Source organism: Triticum aestivum, chromosome 7A (genome assembly GCF_018294505.1).
Source record: "Triticum aestivum cultivar Chinese Spring chromosome 7A, IWGSC CS RefSeq v2.1, whole genome shotgun sequence".
NCBI lineage: Eukaryota > Viridiplantae > Streptophyta > Magnoliopsida > Poales > Poaceae > Triticum > Triticum aestivum.
Window position 1 is genome coordinate 476,058,518 of NC_057812.1, and position 23,056 is coordinate 476,081,573.

Consider the following 23,056-nt stretch of genomic DNA (forward strand, 5'->3'; position numbering starts at 1 on the left):
TGCCTTGGGAATCCCCAAGATTAGGGTCTTGTCACTTCTTATTCTCCTCATATCGACATCTCGCCCAAAACTTGAAAACTTCAATCACACAAAGCTTAACGAAACTTTGTGAGATAGGTTAGTATGATAAAGAGCAAACCATTTCACTTTGGTACTGTCAAAGACAAGATTCATAATTGTTTCCACACAATATCTACTATAGCATATCATTTCCACAATTTATATTGAGCAATATAAGCCATAGAAACTACAAAATAAGCAAACTATCCATTGAAAACAGAATCTGTAAAAAACAGAATAGTCTGTAGTAATCTGTACTCCAACCATATTTATTCTACTCAAAAAATTCTGAAAAATTAGGAAAACCTGTGAAATTTGTCTATTAATCTTATTAAAAAAGAATCATGATTTTATCACGCTCCTGTTAAAAATGAGAATTGTTTCCTGAGCACAAAAGTTTCTGTTTTTCAGCAAGATCAAATCAATTATCACCCAACATGATCCCAAAGGCTTTACTTGGCATTTTATTGAAACAAAAGCTATAAAACATGATTACCACAGTAGCCTAATCATGTGAGAACACAAATACAGTAGGTAAAAGTGTTGGGTTGTCTCCCAACAAGCGCTTTTCTTTAATGCCTTTTAGCTAGGCATAATGATTTCAATGATGCTCGCATAAAAGATAAGAATTGAAACATAGCAAGAGTATCATGAATCACATGGCAAGCACATTTAAGTCTAACCCACTTCCTATGCATAGGGATTTTGTAAGCAAACAATTTATGGGAACAAGAATCAACTAGCATAGGAAGGCAAAACAAGTGCAACTTCAAAACTTTCAACATAAAGAGAGGAAACTTGGCATTATTGACATGTGTTGAAGCATAAGTTCCTCCCTCACAGTAATTTTCAGTAGCATCATGAATGAATTCAACAATATAGCTATCACATAAATCATTCTTTTCATGATCCACAAACATATAAATGTTATTACTCTCCACATAAGCAAATTTATTTTCATGAATAGTAGTGGGAGCAAACTCAACAAAATAACTATCATGTGATTGAAAATTAAAATCATGATGACAAGTTCCATGGTTATCATTATTCTTTATGTCATACATGTCATCACCATAATCATCATATATAGGAACTTTGTTATCATAGTCAATTGAAGCCTCATCCAAAATGGTGGATTCATCATTAAATAAAGTCATGACCTCTCTGAATCCACTTTCATCATTATAATCATCATAAATAGGAGGCATGCAATCATTATAAAAAAATTCACATCAAATCTTGGGGGACTAAAAATATCATCTTCATCAAATGTAGCATCCCCAAGCTTATGGCTTTGCATATCATTAGCATCATGGATATTCAAAGAATTCATACTAACAACATTGCAATCATGCTCATCATTTATACCAAACATTCTATTGAATTCTTCTTCTATCAATTGAGCACAATTTTCCTTTCCATCATTTTCATGAAAGACATTATAAAGATGAATAATTTGATGCAACCTCAATTCCATTTTTTGTAGTTTTCTTTTATAAACAAAACTAGTGATAAAACAAGAAACTAAAAGATTCAATTGCAAGATCTAAAGATATACCTACAAGCACTCACCTTCCCGGCAATGGCGCCAGAAAAGAGCTTGATGTCTACTACGCAACTTTATTCTTGTAAACACGTGTTGGGCCTCCAAGCGCAGAGTTCTGTAGGACAGTAGCAATTTTCCCTCAAGTGGATGACCTAAGGTTTATCAATCCATGGGAGGTGTAGGATGAAGATGGTCTCTCTCAAACAACCCTGCAATCAAATACAGGAAATCTATTGTGTCCCCAACACACCCAATACAATGGCAATTTGTATAGGTGCACTAGTTCGGCGAAGAGATGGTGATACAAGTGTAATATGGATGGTAGAAATATATTTTTATAATCTGAATAAATGAAAACAGAAAAGTAGCACATAGTAAACGGGCACAAAAATGGTATTGCAATGCTTAAAAACAAAGCCTAGGGTCCGTACTTTCACTCGTGCAATCTCTCAACAGTGCTAATATAATTGGATCATATAACCATCTCTCAACGTGCAACGAAGAATCAGTCCAAAGTTCCTATCTAGCGGAGAACATAAGACGGAATTGTTTGTAGGGTACGAAACCACCTCAAAGCTATTCTTTCCGACCAATCTATCCTAGAGTTCGTACTAAAATAACACGAAGCTATTCTTTCCGATCAATCTAACCAAGAGTTCGTACTAAAATAACACTAAAGAAAATTCAGATTCATAATATTCAATCCAACACAAAGAACCTCAAAGAGTGCCCCAAGATTTCTACTGGAGAAACAAAGACCAGAACATGCATCAACCCCTATGCATAGATTACCCCAATGTCACCTCGGGAATCCGCAAGTTGAGTTCCAAAACATATATCAAGTGAATCAATATGATACCCCATTGTCACCACGAGTATTCATATGCAAGACATACATCAAGTGTTCTCAAATCTATAAAAGTATTCAATCCGATAAAACAAAATCTCAAAGGAAAAACTCAATTCATCACAAGATAGAGAGGGGAAAACACCATATGATCCGACTATATTAACAAAGCCTGCGATACATCAAGATCATGACATCTCAAGAACACGAGAGAGAGAGAGAGAGAGAGAGAGATTAAACATATAGCTACTGGTACAAACCCTCAACCCCGAGGGTGGACTACTACCTCCTCATCGTGGTGGCCGTCGGGATGATGAAGATGGCCACTGGAGATGATTTCCCCCTCCGGCAGGGTGCTAGAATGGTGTCTAGATTGGTTTTCGTTTGCTACAGAGCCTTGCAGCGATGGAACTTCTGATTTAGGTTAATCCCGAGGGTTTTCGGAATATTTGTGAATTTATGGGTAAAGAGGGGGTGAGGGAGACCACCGAGGTGGGCACAACCCACCTAGGCGCGCCTGGGCCCCCAGGCACACCCTGGTGGGTTGTGCCCCCCTCGGGAAACCCCCCAGATGCTGCTCTGGCCCATTGGTGGTCTTCTGGTCCATAAAAAATCCACAAAAAGTTTCTAGGTGTTTGGACTTTGTTTGATATTGATTTCCTGCAATGTAAAAACCATGCAAAAAACAGCAACTCGCACTTGGTACTATGTCAATAGGTTAGTCCCAAAAAATGATATAAAATGACTATAAAACATCTAAGAATGATAATATAACAGCATGGAACAATCAAAAATTATAGATACGTTGGAGACGTATCATGCGTGCATGTGGTACTTAGAAAGCTTATAACATAAAGTTACTGGGTACCCCGTGTGCACGGGGTCTTTGGACCCCCATGCAAATTGGGTACTACGTAACTCTTTGGGTACACTGTGCGCATGGGGTACTGCGTAAACTCTCTGAGTACCCCATGCGCACGGGGTCTTTTGACCCTCGTGCGCACGGGGTGGTGTGAAAGTCTTTGAGTACCCCGTGCGCACGGGGCTGACTTAGCCCGTGCACACGGAGTCCAACAGGAAGAAATGGCCACCCCGAGACAAACACTATAAAACCCCCCTTCTTCTTCCTCCATCCCTAACCCTAATGTCTTGTTGAGCTCCACCATTTCTACACCTCATTTTGCTCAATAGTCTCAATTCCTCCACCCAAACTTGTTGAAACTTTGGGGATTGGGAGAGCAAGACCCGATCTACATCTTGACCAAACCAAATCGCATTCCCCGCAACATTTCTTCCCCATTGACTTGTTACTCTTGGAGCTTGGGCTCCTAGGCGGCTAGAAGTTCCTCCTAAAGCTTCCTTGCTTGTAGTGTGCTCCGGAGAAGTTTGTAAAGGTGTGATGGTCGCCTTCAAGACCAACCCTGAGTGATTCGAGGCTCATCCATTGGGGGTGACTCGAGAGAGACTACGGTGAGACTTCGTGGCATTCCGCAAGCTTTGGCTCTGACACCTCTCTAAATGAAGAGTAGCTCTTCCCCAAGGAAGAGTGAACTTCGGGATAAAATCCGCGTCCTTGCCTCACTTGTGGTTAGTCCTTTCCCACACCTTACTTTGCCTTGTATGCTTGTTGGCTTTCTAATTATATTGTTGCCTAGCATATCTTGCTTTAAGCTTGCTTGTCATATAGGTTGTGTTCACCTAACCCTATTTATCCGCTAAACCTTAAAATTGACAAGAAAGATTAAAATTTGTAGTCTCCTATTCACCCCACCCCCTCTAGTTGACCATATCGATCTTTTCAAAGTACATTAAGGGTAAAGAAAACATTGTGGCGGATGCTCTTTCCCACAAATGCATGCGTATCACTAAACTTGAATTGAATGTCATTGGTTTTGTGCACATAAAAGACTTGTATGAGCATGATCCTACTTTTGCTATTCCTTATGCCAATTTCTTGATGCATACATCTTGGAAATGCTATTACATCAAAGATGATTATCTTATGAGAGCTAACAAACTATATATCATTGAGTCTTTTCTTCATTTGTCACTTCTGCAAGAGGCTCATGGAGGAGGACTTATGGGTCACTTTGGAAGCGACAAGACCTTCGTTACGCTCTCCAAGAACTACTTTTAGCCCAAGATGTTTCGCGACATCTCCTGCTACACCAACCAATGTTCTACATGTCGCAAAGCTAAGTCTAAAGCTCAATCCCATGGTCTCTATATGCCACTTTATATTCCATATCACCCATGGGAAGATATTAGTATGGACTTTGTGTTTGGTTTTCCTAGAACTTGAAATGGCAAAGATTTTGTATTTGTTGTTGTAGACCATTTCTCTAAGATATCACATTTTATCCCATGCAACAAGATAGACGATGCTTCACATGTTGCCAATCTCTTTTGTAGGGAAGTCTTGCATCTACATGGATTGCCCAAGACTATCGTGTCGGACCACGACGTCAAGTTCCTAAGTTACTTTTGGAAGATGCTATGCGCCAAGCTCGGAATCAAGCTCTTGTTCTCTTCGGCATACCATCCATAAACCGAAGGCCAAACGGAGGTCATGAATCGGACGCTATCTACTCTACTATGCGTTTTGATCAAGAGAAACATCAAGGAGTGGGAGGAGTGTCTACCCGTCATAGAGTACGCCTACAACTGCGCAGGACATTCGACTACCGGCAAGTCCCCCTTCGAGGTCGTCTACGGTTTCAACCCGTTGTCCCCATTGGACACTCTACCTCTACCACTACAAGAGCGCATCAACATGGACGCGAGTGCACAAGAGAGCTATCTCAAGAAGGTGCAGGAAGATACAAGGCACACCATTGAGCACCAAGTACAACACCTCGTGGCCAAGATCAACACTAACAAGAACCCCATGATATTCAACACCGGAGATCTTGTGTGGCTACACCTTCGCAAGGACTGCTTCCCCAACAAACGCAAGTCCAAGCTTCTACCTCGAGCCGACGGACCCTTCAAGGTGCTAGAATGCTACAACAACAACGCCTACAAGATCAACATCCCTCGCGACAAGTACTCCATGAGCGACATCTTCAATGTCAAGGATCTCTCTCCCTACCATGGTGATGAGGTTTTCGATCAGAGATCGGATCTTTCCCAAGGGGGGAGATGATGCGGAGCATCCTACGGTCATCCCCATGGAACTACCTTTGTCTCCCAAGACACCATGTGGACCGATGACACGAGCTCGTGCAAGGGCTATCGAGAACGAGGTTAACTCTCTCCTTTTTGAACTCCCCTTTGACCCACTTGAGACATGGCTACTACCTCAAGCAGAGACACTTTGCATGCTTAGGTACCAAGGAGAAGTTATGGTGCAAGATGGATGTCAAGAGCATGGAGAAGAATCTGCCCAGTCCAGAAATCCCGGTACAACCACCCAACCACCGGTCAACTACCACCCGACTAGTGCAACCGCTCGACCACTGCCCAACTACTGGTCCAACTTCTGTGATCGAGCGGCACAAGACCGGTACCACCTCAGTTTCCCCCAGTTGTGGTAAGACTGGTACAACCACCTCAACCAATGGTACAACCGCTAATTACCTCCGGGAACACCTCCAGGAGCTAGTGCAAGAGCTCCAAGCGGTACAACCGCCCCCATGACCGGTACTACCGCCCTGCCTGTGCGTAGTGAAAGGGGTTTCGACCCATGTATCCCCAGCTTACCCCTTGGACTATAAATACTCGTCTCCTAGCTCCGAATTAGGGTTAGCATTGGTTTAGCTCATACTAGAGATAGAGCTATGCTCATCCACTTGATACTACTCCCGTTGGAGACCGAGGCCTCCTAGGAGAAGATCCCCCAAGTGGATTCAAGACCCCGTCAAGGGAAGATCCCCTCATGGATTCAAGCCCCCATCTCCTCATAGATTGGGAAGAACTTGCTATCGTTTGTATCGTGTCGTGTTGGATTTGGATCGTGTGTCTCTTTGTGTACTTGGATCTAGCACATGTGTAATCGAATCTCATTGATTTCAGTGTTTCCTCTCCACTACTGCAGGATGCTGCTAACGCAACACTACGACCAGAGACCCTTCGACGAAACTGTGTGCGATGCAATAATCACAAACGGTGGTGTAAAAGAACCGTAAAAAAGGTGCAAAACATTTGCGATGGCAGAGCCATCAAACACGGTTCAGATTTTAGTTGTGTGTGTGATGCAGGGCATACGGTTTAGTTCAATTAATTGTTTGCGATGAGGCGGAACAAAAGAAACGGGCAGCTAGATGAAGGCGTGTGCGATATACGGCATACGGTTCACTCGGATGAACTGTTTGTGATGAGGAGGAATAATAGAAACAAGCAGCTAGATAAAGGTGTGTGTGATTGAGGGCATACGCATCAGAAGGATTAACTGTTTGCGATTAGGAAACAAAATAGAAACGGGTCAGCCAAATCAAAGTGTCTGCGATTGATGGTATACACTTCACACGGATGAACTGTTTGCGGTTAGCCACAACAAACAGAAACAGTTAGATAGATCAATGTGTGTGCGCTAGACGGCACACACATTCTAATTAAAAGAAGCGTGCGTGATGGTAATAACAAGCGCGCACGGTTGTTGGAACAAGACGTGTGCTGACATTGCCTATTGCGGTGCACCCTATGGTGCAAACGCCACGTACGTGGCCGAGAAGGCATGCCCACGTTATGCCTTTCGGGAATAGTGCCGCACTTATAACCGTCAATAGATTTTGAGCCTGGATCCCGTCACATTCCAAATTGCAAACATGTTCACACCGATCAAAACCTAAACGGTTTCCCACTTAGGAGCGTATTAGTTCTCTGTTATAAATACTACGACTCCAAGATGACTGCACATTCCTCCTTAACTCCTCATCCACAAAAACAAACAAGTCATTTATCATCGTTCCCTTGCGTCTGACATGGCCAGCGTGAGTTCTGGGTCGAGAGATTGCCACCAGAGAGATGAGAGCATGGAAGCGGAAGCACGAGAGATGTCCCGCCTCGCCGCGAACGCAGCCGGCATGTCCCGCCGCATGGCCGTAGCAGCACAGAGGTCCCGCCATGCCGCCGAATCAGCACGGAGGTCCCACCACGCCGTCGATGCAGCAGACTGGTCCGGCCGCGCCGCGGAAACAGAAGAGATGTCCCGTCGCGCCGCGAATGCAACAGAGATGTCCTCCCACGCTACGGCGGCCTGGGAAAATGTCTCGCGGGCAGGCAAGGACTCTTGCAGGTGCATGCATGCGATCGTCCATAGCCAGATGGATCAGATCTCCGACTGGGGGAGGTTTTAGGACGACATGAAAGCCTCTTTTGAACAGGATACTGATGTCATCCGGCAACTAAATGGGAGCAATGTGAAGCTCCTGGCTGAGCGCGACCTGCTAAGGGCGAAGATCGTCGGAAGTGCAGAGCGGCAGGAGGAGACCACTGCCTTGTTGAAGAGGACCGGCATCATCGTCGAGAAACTTATGGACGAGAATGCCATGCTGCGCATCGAGCGTAGAAGGCTGGTGGAGGAATCCATGTATGCTCTCAAGCAGCAAATTGAGGACAAGAAAGAGCTCATCACCGCTCGCCGCGGAGACTAGTTCCGGCGACCTGCAGTAATGCATCAAGAAAGTAGAGATCAGCGAGCCAGATCATTGTCTTCCTTCTTCTTTTGCCCTTGTGTATTTCGGGTGTTGCCGCATGTGGCTTTTTTTAATTATGTTCCTAAATATGTAAGACAATTATTATCCACTGTCATCGTCCTTAATATTCATCATGCTTGCTATAAGTCGCAGTCGATACTATATAGGTCCATCGGATCTTACATAAAGATCCGTGTAAAACTTTCTTTTCAGATTTTCATATTTCTCTCTTAAATCTCAGTCCAGTGAGACATATAGCCACGCCGTAGAACAGGGGCTTGGGTGCCACTAATGGAGACGTTGGGAGGAAGGTGCACGGCGGGTAGAGGTCAAAGGGCTCTCCCCCTGATGAGAACACGCCGGGGTCTGATCGCACGCCTCCCGTACTCAAATAGCTACCCCGCACGGCACCTCCTAGCCAATAAAAAAGGGGACGCGTGGCGGCACGTAATTGGTAAGTAGAACACCCACGGTTTCAGTAATACTTGTGTTTCCGATTTTAACATGACATCACTTGTTCCAAAATGACTTTGTTGATTGTTAATGTGTGCGCCTTCGCAAATCGGACAGAAAAATTACCACAGCATGTTGGTTCCATGTCATGACAGCATGCCAAGTTTCATGATTTTCAAGCATGTTTTGGATTTACAGGAATTAAAAAATCAAGTTTCTCAATCTTTACGGCCGAGCCACGACGCCCAGATGTTTGAATTTCATTCCCATTTCTTGCATGGGACCTAGAAATTCACCCAAGGACACACATGTGATTTTTCAACCAACTTTGGTGCACTAGAGCATGTGCTTGTAGTTCAAATTTGAATTATGCACATTAAATGCCTAGAAACTCAATTAATGTATTAACAAGGAAAAACGAACCTGGAATAATTCCAAAATTTAGCGCGATACTTCTATTTGGTCGAATCGGCCTATTTAAAAAAATTAAGGCGGGAGAAGGCAGTGTACGTATGTCGTTTCGTACACGGAGGTGACACGTTCCCTCTCGGTACCACGAGCCTTCTTGACGGAAGCTCCGGTTAACAAGAAGCTTACATCAAAGCTTGTCCCAATTCGGCCAAAAAAATTACCGCAGCATGTTGGTGCCATGTCATGACACCATGCCAAGTTTCATGATTTTTAGGTGTGTTTTGGATTTACAGGAATTAAAAAACCAAGTTTCTCAATATTTAGGGCCGAGCCACGACGCCCAGATGTTTGAATTTCATTCTCATTTCTTGCATGAGACCTAGAAATTCAACCAAGGACACACATGTGATTTTTCAACCAACTTTGGTGCACTTGAGCATGTGCTTGTAGTTCAAATTTGAATTATGCACATTAAATGCCTGGAAACTCAATTAATGTATAAAAAAGGCCAAACGAATCCGAAATAATTCCAAAATTTAGCATGATACATCTATTTAGTCTAATATGCCTATGTAAAAACATTAAGGCGGGAGAAGGCAGTGTACGTATGTCGTTTCGCACACGGAGGTGACACGTTCCCTCTCGGAACCACGAGCCTTCTTGAGGAAAGCTCCGGTTTGCAAGAAGTTTACACCAAAGCTTTTCTCAATTCGGCCAAAAAAATTACCGCAGCATGTTGGTGTCATGTCATGACACCATGCCAAGTTTCATTATTTTCAGACGTGTTTTGGATTTACACGAATTAAAAAACCAAGTTTCTCAATCTTTACGGTCGAGCCACGACGCTCAGATGTTTGGGTTTCATTCTCATTTCTTGCATGGGACCTATAAATCCACCCCAAGGACACACGTGTGATTTTTCAACCAACTTTGGTGCACGGGAGCATGTGCTTGTAGTTCAAATTTGAATTATGCACATTAAATGACCAGAAACTCAATTAATGTATAAAAATGGCAAACGAACCCGGAATAATTCCAAAATTTAGCACGATACTTATATTTCGTCTAATTTGCCCGTGTAAAAAAATTATGGCGGGAGAAGGCAGTGTACGTATGTCATTTCGCACACAAAGGTGACACGTTCCCTCTCGGAACCACGAGCCTTCTTGAGGGAACCTCCGATTTGCAAGAAGCTTACACCAAAGCTTGTCCCAATTCGGCCAAAAAAATTACCGCAGCATGTTGGTGCCATGTCATGACACCATGCCAAGTTTTGTGATTTTCAGGCGTGTTTTGGATTTACAAGAATTTAAAAAACCAAGTTTCTCAATCTTCTCGGCCAAGCCATGATGCCCAGATGTTTGAATTTCATTCTCATTTCTTGCATGGGACCTATAAATTCACCCAAGGACACACATGTGATTTTTCAACAAACTTTGGTACACTGGAGCATGTGCTTGTAGTTCAAATTTGAATTATGCACATTAAATGCCCCAAAACACAATTAATGCATAAAAATGCCAAACGGACCCGAAAAATTCCAAATTTAAACACGACACTCATGTACTAGTTGCATGTTCACTGTACGTAAATGTTCTAGCAATTCAAACACCATCCTTTCCCTCCGTAACACCATTGTCTTTCAAAACATAATGAAAAAATCAGGTATACCACAAACAGTTTACTAGAAAGAATCATGTGGGATGCGATATAAAATATCTTGACGCACTGTGTTGTCTAGCTTACGCAGGAAGCTTCGTCGTCTACATCCACCGGCCATGCTTGAACCGAACTTGCGCGCCAGTTTCTCGCGGCACCGAGCGAATTTTTTTTGCCACCGCGAAAATATCTATCTCCCCGCCCCCTCCCTCCTACCAAAAGCCACATTTCCATTGTTCCTCCTTGCTTTCCAAGTTCAAACCTTCACTGCTGCTTACTGGCAGCTCAGTCTCCTCGTCGGCGACCCTTCTTCTTGCAGCGCTGCCTCCTCGCCGGCGACCCTTCTTCTTGCAGCGCCGCCTCCTCACCGGCGACCCTTCTTCTTGTAGTGCAACCTCCTCGCCGGTGACCCTTCTTCTTGCTGCACGGCCTCCTCGCCACCGACCCTTCTTCTTGCTGCGCGACCTCGTCGATATGGTCAGGTAATCCACACCCCACCCACACCATCCTCCTCCTTTCGCGTCCCACATGCCCCGACCGATGGAGCTACACCTTCCATCGAATTCACTTTCCCCCTTCTCCAATTAAGCGCCGCCCACAACCATTTTGCACACAGTATAATGTGGAGCTCAATAACATGCGTACGCACCGTGCATGAGGTCGCTATGGCTGCCATGCATGCCGACTGCCAGATCTTGGAGGAGCACCTCTTCTTTGAGGCCACCGTCGACACCGCCACGCGGTTGTCTACTTTAAAATACAGTTTGTGTTGTTTTCTCGAGGCCACCGCTAGCGATTTGTCCTCTGTAATGTTAATATGCAATCTGATGTTCAGTTAACAGTTTGGTCCTCCGAAATGTAATGTTCAGTTAACACTTTGTCCAAAAATTGCTACATTTCGGAGTACTGTTATCAAGCATTCTTTATTTTGTTAACTGCCTTATCTTCTAGTACATGTTTCTATTCTGCAATGTCGTGCTCAGTTAACTATTTTGGTTCATTTCGTTTGTTGTCCATTTAACTGTTTGGTTCAGTTCTGCAATTTGATTTTCATTTGCTGTGGGTTCAATTTTGTATTGTTATGCATGTAACACCAATCGAATTTGGCTCTACTCAATACATATTCTACTGATAGTATGGCAACTCTTAGTTAACCTAATCAAGATCTTCCTTATGTGTGTTGCAGGGAAACAATGGGAGACACTGCGGTTTACCATCGAGGTTTGTTCAAGCATGGTCATTTATCTAATAGCACATTATTGTGCAGTTGCGGGAATCATTCTAATATTTGGGTTTCTTACAATTTGGTCTTGCACATGTAGGCCCTACTGTCAGAGGCTTAGGCCCACTATTTGACCCATTTTGCATATGGGGAAATGAGATGTACATGAATATCAGTCAAGTCAAGAAACTCAGAAAGATTGTTAGGATGAAGAAACTTGCGACGAATAACAACAAGATCTTTATTTGCACAGTGAAGAAGACATCAGTCAACTATAGGATGGTACTAACTCTTTTACCTTGTTTTTACCCCTTGCGCCATTTCAAAATTTGTAACAGCGATTTATGCATATCTTTGTTTTCAGTACTTTACAAAGCAGTTCACTGATGATTACCTCTCAAACCACCTGCATGGTCAAGAGGCGAGGAAGGTATTCATTCAACACCCACAGTACAATATTGAAGTCTTGCTAAAGAGGACGAAGGTTGGGCGGGCAATTATCCATAGCCATTGGCCTAAAGTTGCAAGGACATTCAACATCACTGAAGGATCAATATTTGCCTTCCGCTTCTGTAGTTTCCCAGATGAGATTCATCTATCTATTTACCGTGTATGATGCTACTTCCCAAAGGTTTTTGATTTTGCATGTGAAACTTGGTGCTGTTGTGTAATGGTGTAACTGAGTGTCGAAGCTATCTGATGTAATTTGATTATGAAATCCTGATTGCTTTTATACGGATATGAAATATCTGGCGTGTTTTATAAGAAATATCAATTTGATTAGTACATGGATTATCAATAATAGGCTAATTATCCTGCTTACTGGGGTTTTCTATTACAGACGGTTACTCAGACATCACCGTGGGCGATGAACTCAAACAACCCACACGGTTTCTAGAAAGTAGGCTTGTTTGATCAACAACAATCACACATGGCTTCCGGCAGTGAACTGTTTGCGTTAGGCCACCTTGCACAAATGTTTCCACATAAAGAACTATGTGTGATATACATACCTACGGAAATGATTTTCTGGGATTCACCATGTGGGATGTACATACCTATGGAAACGATTGGGTTTTGATGCTCGCCTGATCGCACACCAGCTCATTTGGTGTCCCAGGAGGACCTATCCCCGATGATTTCTGGGTCGTGTGGGAAGGACCCCCCCCCTATCGCCCACACTCACTTGGCGACGGTTCCAAACACCGTCGCGGAAATGGGTTAAAAACCGTTTGTATAGCACGTCGTTGTACCAGTGCTCGTTCCCCCTCGTGTTTTCCCTCATATGTTCGTCGTGTTCTTCGGGAATCCCCCTCCAAATCGTGAAAGATTGGCCCCTAGGGTTCCATCCTACTGTTGGGGAACGTAGTAATTTCAAAAAAAATCCTACGCACACGTAAGATCATGGTGATGCATAGCAACGAGAGGGAAGAGTATCGTCCACGTACCCTCGTAGACCGTGAGCGGAAGCGTTATGAGAACGCGGTTGATGTAGTCGAATGTCTTCACGATCCGACCGATCCAAGTACCGAATGCACGGTGATGACCCACAAGTATAGGGGATCTATCATAGTCCTTTCGATAAGTAAGAGTGTAGAACCCAACGAGGAGCAGAAGGAAATGATAAGAGGTTTCCAGCAAGGTATTCTCTGCAAGTACTGAAATAAGTGGTAACAGATAGTTTTATGATAGGATAATTTGTAACGAGCAACAAGTAACAAAAGTAAATAAAGTGCAGCAAGGTGGCCCAATCCTTTTTGTAGCAAAGGACAAGCCTGTACAAACTCTTATATGATGTAAAGTGCTCCCGAGGACACATGGGAATATCGTCAAGCTACTTTTCATCACGCTCATATGATTCACATTCAGTACTTTGATAATTTGGTATATGGGTGGAACGGTGCTTGGGTGCTGCCCTTACTTGGACAAGCATCCCACTTATGATTAACCTCTATTGCAAGCATCCACAACTACAACAAAAGTATTAAGGTAAACCTAACCATAGCATGAAACATATGGATCCAAACCAGCCCCTTACGAAGCAACGCATAAACTAGGGTTTAAGCTTCTATCACTCTAGCAACCCATCATCTACTTATTACTTCCCAATGCCTTCCTCTAGGCCAAAATAATGGTGAAGTGTCATGTAGTCGACGTTCACATAACACCACTAGAGGAGAGACAACATACATCTCATCAAAATATCGAACGAATACCAAATTCACATGACTACTAATAGCAAGACTTCTCCCATGTCCTCAGGAACAAAAGTAACTACTCACAAAGCATAAACATGTTCATAATCAGAGGGGTATTAATATGCATATAGGATCTGAACATATGCTCTTCGACCAATTAAACCAACTAGCATCAACTACAAGGAGTAATTAACACTACTAGCAACCTACTAGCACCAATCTCGGACTTGAAGACAAGAATTGGATACAAGAGATGAACTAGGGTTTTGAGAGGAGATGGTGCTGATGAAGATGTTGATGGAGATGGAGATTGCCCTCTCCCGATGAGAGGACCATTGGTGATGACGATGGCGATGATTTCCCCCTCCGGGAGGGAAGTTTCCCCGGCAGAATAGCTCCGCCAGAGCCCTAGATTGGTTCCACCAAGGTTCCGCCTCGTGGCGGCGGAGTTTCGTCCAAGAAGATGGCTTATCATTTTTTTCCCATCGAAAGACTCCATATAGCAGAAGATGGCCATCGGAGGGCCACCAGGGGGCCCACGAGGTAGGGGGCGCGCCCAGGAGGTAGGGCACGCCCCCACCCTCGTGGGCAGGGTGTGGCCCCCCTAGTGAAGTTCTTGCTCTAAGTATTTTTTATATATTTGGAAAACGTCTTCCGTGAAGTTTCAGGACTTTTGGAGCTGTGCGGAATAGGTCTCTAATATTTGCTCCTTTTCCAGCCCAGAATCCCAGCTGCCGGCATTCTCCCTCTTTATGTAAATCTTGTAAACTAAGAAAGAATAGGCATAAGTATTGTGACACAATGTGTAATAATAGCCCATAATGCAATAAATATCGATATAAAAGCATGATGCAAAATGGACGTATCAACTCCCCCAAGCTTAGACCTCGCTTGTCCTCAAGCGAAAAGCCGAAATCGAAAAATATGTCCACGTGTTTAGAGATAGAGGTGTCAATAAAAATAAAATACGGACATGAGGGCATCATGATCATTCTTAGAACAGAAACTTATATAATTCTTGCCATATGATTTCTAATGCTAGAGTAATAATTCAATCACAATATCAAGTATGAATCGTAAACTTCATTGAAAACTAACAAACTATAATCTCAGTCATTGAAGCAATTGCAATTTATCATAACATAGGAAAGAGTCAATGTATAAGAGCTTTTCAGCAAGTCCACATACTCAACTATCATATAATCTTTCACAATTGATGACACTCAAGCAATACTTATGGGTATGGAGTTTTAATCGGAGACAGAGAAAGATAGGGGCTTATAGTTTTGCCTCCCAACGTTTTACCTCAAGGGTAATGTCAACAGTAATAGTTCATGAAAACTCACATCCAATTAGCCATATATACTAGGATCTTTCCAACATATTGTGCTTGCCAAAGGATAAAATGTAAAAAGGAAGGGTGAAGATCACCATGACTCTTATGCAATTTAGGAGATAAAAGTAAAAGATAGGCCCTTCGCAGAGGGAAGCAGAGGTTGTCATGCGCTTTTATGGTTGGATGCACAAAATCTTAATGCGAAAGAACGTCACTTTATATTGCCACTTGTGATATGGACCTTTATTATGCAGTCTGTCGCTTTTATTTCTTCCATATCACACGATCGTATAAAGCTTAATTTCTCCCACACTAATAAGGCATACATATTTAGAGGGCAAATTTTATTGCTTGCACCAATGGCAACTTACTTGGAGGATCTTACTCAATCCATAGGTAGGTATGGTGGACTCTTATGGCAAAACTGGTTTAAGGGTATTTGGAAGCACAAGTAGTATCTCTACTTGGTGCAATGAATTTGGCTAGCACGAGGGGAAAGGCAAGCTCAACATGTTGGACGATCCAAGACAATATAATTTATCTCAGATGTAAGAAAACATAGCCCATTACGTTGTCTTCCTTGTCCAATGTCAAATCTTTAGCATGCCATATTTTAATGAGTGCTCACAATCATAAAAGACGTCCAAGATAGTATATTTATATGTGAAGACCTCTCTTTCTTTATTACTTCCTATTAATTGCAACGATGACCAAAACTATGTTTGTCAACCCTCAACAACTTTTATCCATCATACTTTTTCTATGTGAGCTCATTACTCTCCATAAGACTCACATGATCTCTTTGTTTCTTTTTATTCTTTCTCTTTTCTTTTATTTCACTTAGGATCATGGCAAAATAATCAAGCCCTTGACTCAACACTAATTTTTATTATATAGCTCACGGACTCGATTACATAGAAGGATTATAAAGCAAAACCCACAACTAGATCATACTAAGAACTTTTATTCTACTAGATCAAGATATTACCAAAAGGATCGAACTAAGAAAAACGGTAAAGATAAAAGTGATGGTGATACGATACCGGGGCACTCCCCCAAGCTTGGCAGTTGCCAAGTGGAGTGCCCATACCAGATACTCAATTCTTCTTTGTTGGTGGAGATGGTGGTGATTTTGTTGATGGCATAGGCTTGTCGTCCTTCTTCCAGGGCATAGGATCACCATCATAGAAGGATGATCGAGTCTCCTAAAACCTTAAATCTGCAGCCAAACTCATCCTCTTGAATCTATATTCATACTCACAGTTTTGGTTTTGCAGGTCATAAATCTGGGCTTGGAGGTGCTCGATTTTCTCATGAAGCTTGAAGATGGCCTTCCCAATGTCCTTGACGTCCAGCTTGTGGTTGTTGGTGAACTCCATGATCATAATGTGATTGGAATCAAGTCCATGCTCCACCATCTCCTGACACTTGAAAACTTCTTGCTCCAATGCCTCGAGCCTGGCCTCCGTGCTTCCGGTCTTCCTTGGTCCCTCAGCATCGCGGATGTGCAACAACCCCTCACGCATCTCTATGGTTTGAGGGTGTTGTGGCACTTCTGTGAGGTAGGGGTTGATGACCTTCTTGAAGAACTGGTCCTTGGGGGCACTTGAAGACTACATGACGACCTGGATCTGTCAGAAAAACAGCTCGAAACAAAGACAGGAGATTTTTGCGTGATATGGGAGTCAAAACCCCTGGGAGATTATATAATGAATTTTTACCGACCAAAATACGTGTCGTGTACGAAAACGGAGTCCGGAGAGCACACGAGGTGCCCACGAGGTAGGGGGCGCGCCCAGTAGGGTAGGGCGCGCCCTCCACCCTCGTGGGGGCCTCGTTTCCTTCCCGACTGCTTCTTATTTTTCTATTTTTCTAAATATTCCAAAACGGAGAAATATTGCCTTAAAAACTGTTTTGGAGTCGGTTTACTTACCATACCACATACCTATTCCTTTTCGAAGTCTGAAACGTTCCGAAAAGTGTCTCTTATATATTCCTCCGGGGTTACGGTTTCAATAACATTGGTTTCAACATTTATGGGATTACCTGAGATATAGTGTTTGATTCTTTGACCGTTCACCACCTTCAGATTTGTGCCTTCAAAGTTGTTGATTTTTATGGCACCGGAACGGTAGACCTCCTCGATAACGTAAGGACCTTCCCATTTAGAGAGAAGTTTTTCCTGCAAAAAATCTTAAACGAGAGTTTTATAGCAATACATAATCACCTACATTAAACTCACGCTTTTGTATCCTTTTGTCATGCCATCTTTTAACTTTTTCTTTAAACAACTTGGCATTTTTGTAGGCTTGGGTTCTCCATTCATCAAGTGAGCTAATATCAAATAACCTCTTCTCACCGGCAAGTTTAAAATCATAATTAAGTTCTTTAATAGCCCAATAAGCCTTGTGTTCTAGTTCGAGAGGTAAGTGACATTCTTTTCCATAGACCATTTTCTACGGAGACATACCCATAGGATTTTTATATGCAGTTCTATAGGCCCATAATGCATCATCAAGTTTCTTGGACCAATTCTTTCTAGATCTATTAACAGTCTTTTGCAAAATTAATTTGAGCTCTCTATTACTCAATTCTACTTGACCACTAGACTGTGGGTGATAAGGAGATGCAATTTTATGATTAACATCATATTTGGCAAGCATTTTACGGAAAGAACCATGAATAAAATGTGAACCACCATCAGTCATTAAATATCTAGGGACTCCAAATCTTGGAAAAATAACTTCTTTAAGCATTTTAATAGAAGTGTTATGATCAGCACTACTAGTTGGAATAGCTTCTACCCACTTAGTAATGTAATCAACAACAACTAAAAAATGTGTATATCCATTAGAGGAAGGAAAGGGTCCCATATAGTCAAAGCCCCAAACATCAAATGGTTCAATAACAAGTGAATAATTCATAGGCATTTATTGACGTCTACTAATATTACCAATTCTTTGACATTCATCACAAGATAAGACAAACTTACGGGCATCCTTGAAGAGAGTAGGCCAATAAAAACCAGATTGCAGTACCTTATGGGCAGTTCTATCTCTAGCATGGTGTCCTCCATAAGCTTCGGAGTGACACTTGCGTAGGATCTGTTCCTGTTCATGCTCAAGTACACAAGTCTAATAACACCATCTACTCCTTCTTTATAAAGATGTGGGTCATCCCAAAAGTAATGCCTTAAATCATAGAAGAACTTTTTCTTTTGCTGGTATGTGAAACTAGGTGGTATAAATTTAGCAACAATGTAATTAGCATAATCAGCATACCATGGAGCAGTATGAGAAGCATTTATAACATTTAATTGCTCATCGAGAAAGCTATCATCAATAGGTAGTGGGTCATCAAGCACATTTTCTAACCTAGACAAGTTGTCTGCAACGGGGTTCTCAGCTCCCTCTCTATCAACAATATGTAAGTCAAATTCTTGTAGCAAGAGAACCCATCTAATAAGTCTAGGTTTATCATCTTTCTTTTCCATAAGATATTTAATAGCAGCATGATCAGTGTGAATAGTTACTTTAGAATCAACAATATAAGGTCTGAACTTATCACAAGCAAAGACAACTGCTAAGAATTCTTTTTCAGTAGTAGCATAATTTCTATGAGCATTATCTAGGGTTTTACTAGCATATTGAATAACATTTAATTTCTTATCAACTCTTTGTCCTAGAATAGCACCTACAGAATAATCACTAGCATCACACATAATTTCAAAGGGTAAATTCCAATCAGGTGGCTGGACAATAGGTGCAGAGATCAATGCTTTCTTAAGTATTTCAAATGCTTCTACACAATCATCATCAAAGACAAATGGTATATCTTTTTGTAATAAATTAGTCAGAGGTCGAGAGATTTTTGAGAAGTCCTTAATGAACCTCCTATAAAAACCGGCATGACCAAGGAAACTTCTTATACCTTTGATGTCCTTGGGACATGGCATCTTTTCAATAGCATCAACCTTGGCTTTATCAACTTCAATACCTCTTTCAGAAACTTTATGCCCCAAGACAATACCTTCATTAACCATAAAGTGGCACTTTTCCCAATTCAAGAAAAGATTAGTTTCTTCACATCTCTGCAAAACTCGATCAAGGTTGCTCAAGCAATCATCAAAAGAAGATCCATAGACGGAAAAATCGTCCATGAAAACCTCACAAATCTTTTCACAAAAGTCAGAGAATATAGCCATCACGCATGTTTGAAAGGTAGCAGGTGCATTACAAAAACCAAAAGGCATACGTCTATAAGCAAAAGTACCAAAAGGGCATGTAAAAGTAGTCTTTGACTGATCTTTGGCTGACACATGTATTTGAGAGAAACCAGAATAACCATCTAGAAAGCAAAAATGTGTATGTTTGGATAATCTTTCTAGCATTTGACCGATAAAAGGTAAGGGGTAATGATCCTTTTTAGTAGCCTTATTTAATTTGTGGAAATCAATTACCATCCTATAACCTGTAATAATTCTTTGAGGAATCAATTCATCTTTATCATTAGGAACAACAGTAATACCTCCCTTCTTAGGGACACAATGGACAGGGCTTACCCACTGACTATCAGCAACGGATAGATTATACCTGCCTCAAGGAGTTTTAGTATTTCATTTCTTACCACTTCTTTCATTTTAGGATTCAGCCGGCGTTGATGATCACGAACTGGTTTAGCATCTTCTTCCAAATTAATTTTATGTTGACATAGAGTGGGACTAATGCCCTTAAGATCATCAAGAGTATACCCAATAACAGCACGGTGCTTCTTCAGAGTTTTCAATAATCTCTCTTCCTCATGCTCTGAAAGGTTAGCACTAATAATAACAGGATATATCTTTTTCTCATCAAGATAAGCATATTTAAGAGTATCAGGTAACGATTTAAGTTCAAACACGGGATCAGCCTTGGGTGGAGGAGGATCACCTAGGATTTCAATAGGTAAATTGTTTTTCAGAATAGGTTCCTGTATAAAGAATACTTCATCTATTTCCCTTCTTTCATTCATAAACATGTCATTTTCATGGTCTATCAAGTATTGTTCTAAAGGATCACTAGGAGGTATGGCAATAGAAGCAAGACCAATAATTTCATCCTTACTAGGTAATTCTTCTTCATGGTGTTGTCTACTAAATTTAGAGAAATTAAATTCATGAGTCATATCATCTAAACCGATAGTAACAACATCCCCTTTGCAATCTATGGTAGCATTAACAGTATTTAAGAAGGGTCTACCAAAAATAATGGGACAAAAGCTATCTTGTGGGGAACCAAGAACAAGAAAATCAGCAGGACTTGAACATCTCTAACAATTCCCATTGGTGAAATAGTATCTCTATTGGCAAGTTTAATTGTGACATCAATATCTTCCATCTCAGCAGGTGCAATATCATGCATAATTTCTTTGTATAAGGAATAAGGTATTGCGCTAGCACTGGCACCCGTATCACATAAGCCATGATAACAATGATCTCCTATTTTAACAGAAATAACAGGCATGCCTACCACATGTCTAGGTTTATCTTTAGCACGGGGTTTAGCAATTCTAGCAGTTTCATCACAGAAATAAATAACATGCCCATCAATATTATCAGACAAGAGATCTTTAACAATAGCAACATTAGGTTCAACTTTAACTTTCTCAGGAGGCGTATATGTTTTAATATTGCTTTTACGAACTACAATTGAAGCTTTAGCATGATCCTTTATCCTAATGGGGAAAGGTGGTTTCTCAACATAAGCAGTAGGAACAATAGGATCATTATAAGTGACAATCTTTTCTTCAACTTTAATAGGTGCAGCTACTTTTACTTCTATGGGAGGATGATATTTAAACCACTTATCCTTGGGGAGATCAACATAAGTAGCAAAAGATTCACAAAAAGAAGCTACTATCTCAGAGTCAAGTCCATATTTAGTGCTAAATTTACGAAAAATATCAGTATCCATAAAAGATTTAACACAATCAAAACTAGGTGTCATACCTTACTCCTTACCTTTGTCGAGGTCCCAATCTTCAGAGTTGCGTTTAATTCTTTCCAATAAATCTCATTTGAATTCAATAGTCTTCATCATAAAAGAGCCAGCACAAGAAGTATCAAGCATGGTGCGATTGTTATCAGAAAGCCGAGCATAAAAATTTTGAATAATCATTTCTCTTGAGCGCTCATGATTGGGGCATGAATATAACATTGATTTAAGCCTCCCCCAAGCTTGAGCGATGCTTTCTCCATCGCGAGGTCAAAATTTATATATGTAATTGCGATCACGATGAACAAGATGCATAGGATAAAACTTCTGATGAAATTCCAATTTCAATCGTTTGTAATTCCAAGACCCCATATCATCACATAGCCTATACCATGTCGATGCATCTCCCTTCAAAGATAAAGGGAAGGCCTTCTTCTTAACAACATCTCCGGGTACACCTGCAAGCTTAAATAATCCACAAACTTCATCCACATATATTAGATGCTCATCAGGATGTTTTGTTCCATCTCCTAAAAAGGATTAGCTAGCAGTTTTTCTATCATACCCGAAGGAATTTCAAAGCAAGCCTTTTCATTTTCATTTCATTTCAGTAGGTTCAGTAGGTTGAGGAGCAACTCTTTGCTCTACTGGTCGGGGTGAAGATACCCCAACAAGCCCCTCAGAGGATTACTTTCCATAGTAACAAGTGACAGTAAATTTCAGCACACTATATAAATTTTTCCTTACCAAATTCCACCTACCAAAGGCACTTCACTCCCCGGCAACGGCGCCAGAAAAGAGTCTTGATGACCCACAAGTATAGGGGATCTATCGTAGTCCTTTCGATAAGTAAGAGTGTCGAACCCAACAAGTAGCAGAGGGAGATGATAAGCGGTTTCCAGCAAGGTATTCTCTGCAAGTACTGAAATAAGTGGTAACAGATAGTTTTATGATAGGATAATTTGTAATGAGCAACAAGTAAAAAAAGTAAATAAAGTGCATCAAGGTGGCCCAATCCTTTTTTTAGCAAAGGACAAGCCTGGACAAACTCTTATATGATGTAAAGTGCTCCCGAGGACACATGGGAATATCGTCAAGCTACTTTTCATCACGCTCATATGATTCGCGTTTGGTACTTTGATAATTTGGTATGTGGGTGGACCGGTGCTTGGGTGCTGCCCTTACTTGGACAAGCATCCCACTTATGATTAACCTCTATTGCAAGCATCCGCAACTACAACAAAAGTATTAAGGTAAACCTAACCATAGCATGAAACATATGGATCCAAATCAGCCCCTTACGAAGCAACGCATAAACTAGGGTTTAAGCTTCTGTCACTCTAGCAACCCATCATCTACTTATTACTTCCCAATGCCTTCCTCTAGGCCCAAATAATGGTGAAGTGTCATGTAGTCGACGTTCACATAACACCACTAGAAGAGAGACAACATACATCTCACCAAAATATCGAACGAATACCAAATTCACATGACTACTAATAGCAAGACTTCTCCCATGTCCTCAGGAACAAAAGTAACTACTCACAAAGCATAAACATGTTCATAATCAGAGGGGTATTAATATGCATATAGGATCTGAACATATGATCTTCCACCAATTAAACCAACTAGCATCAACTACAAGGAGTAATTAACACTACTAGCAACCTACTAGCACCAATCTCGGACTTGAAGACAAGAATTGGATACAAGAGA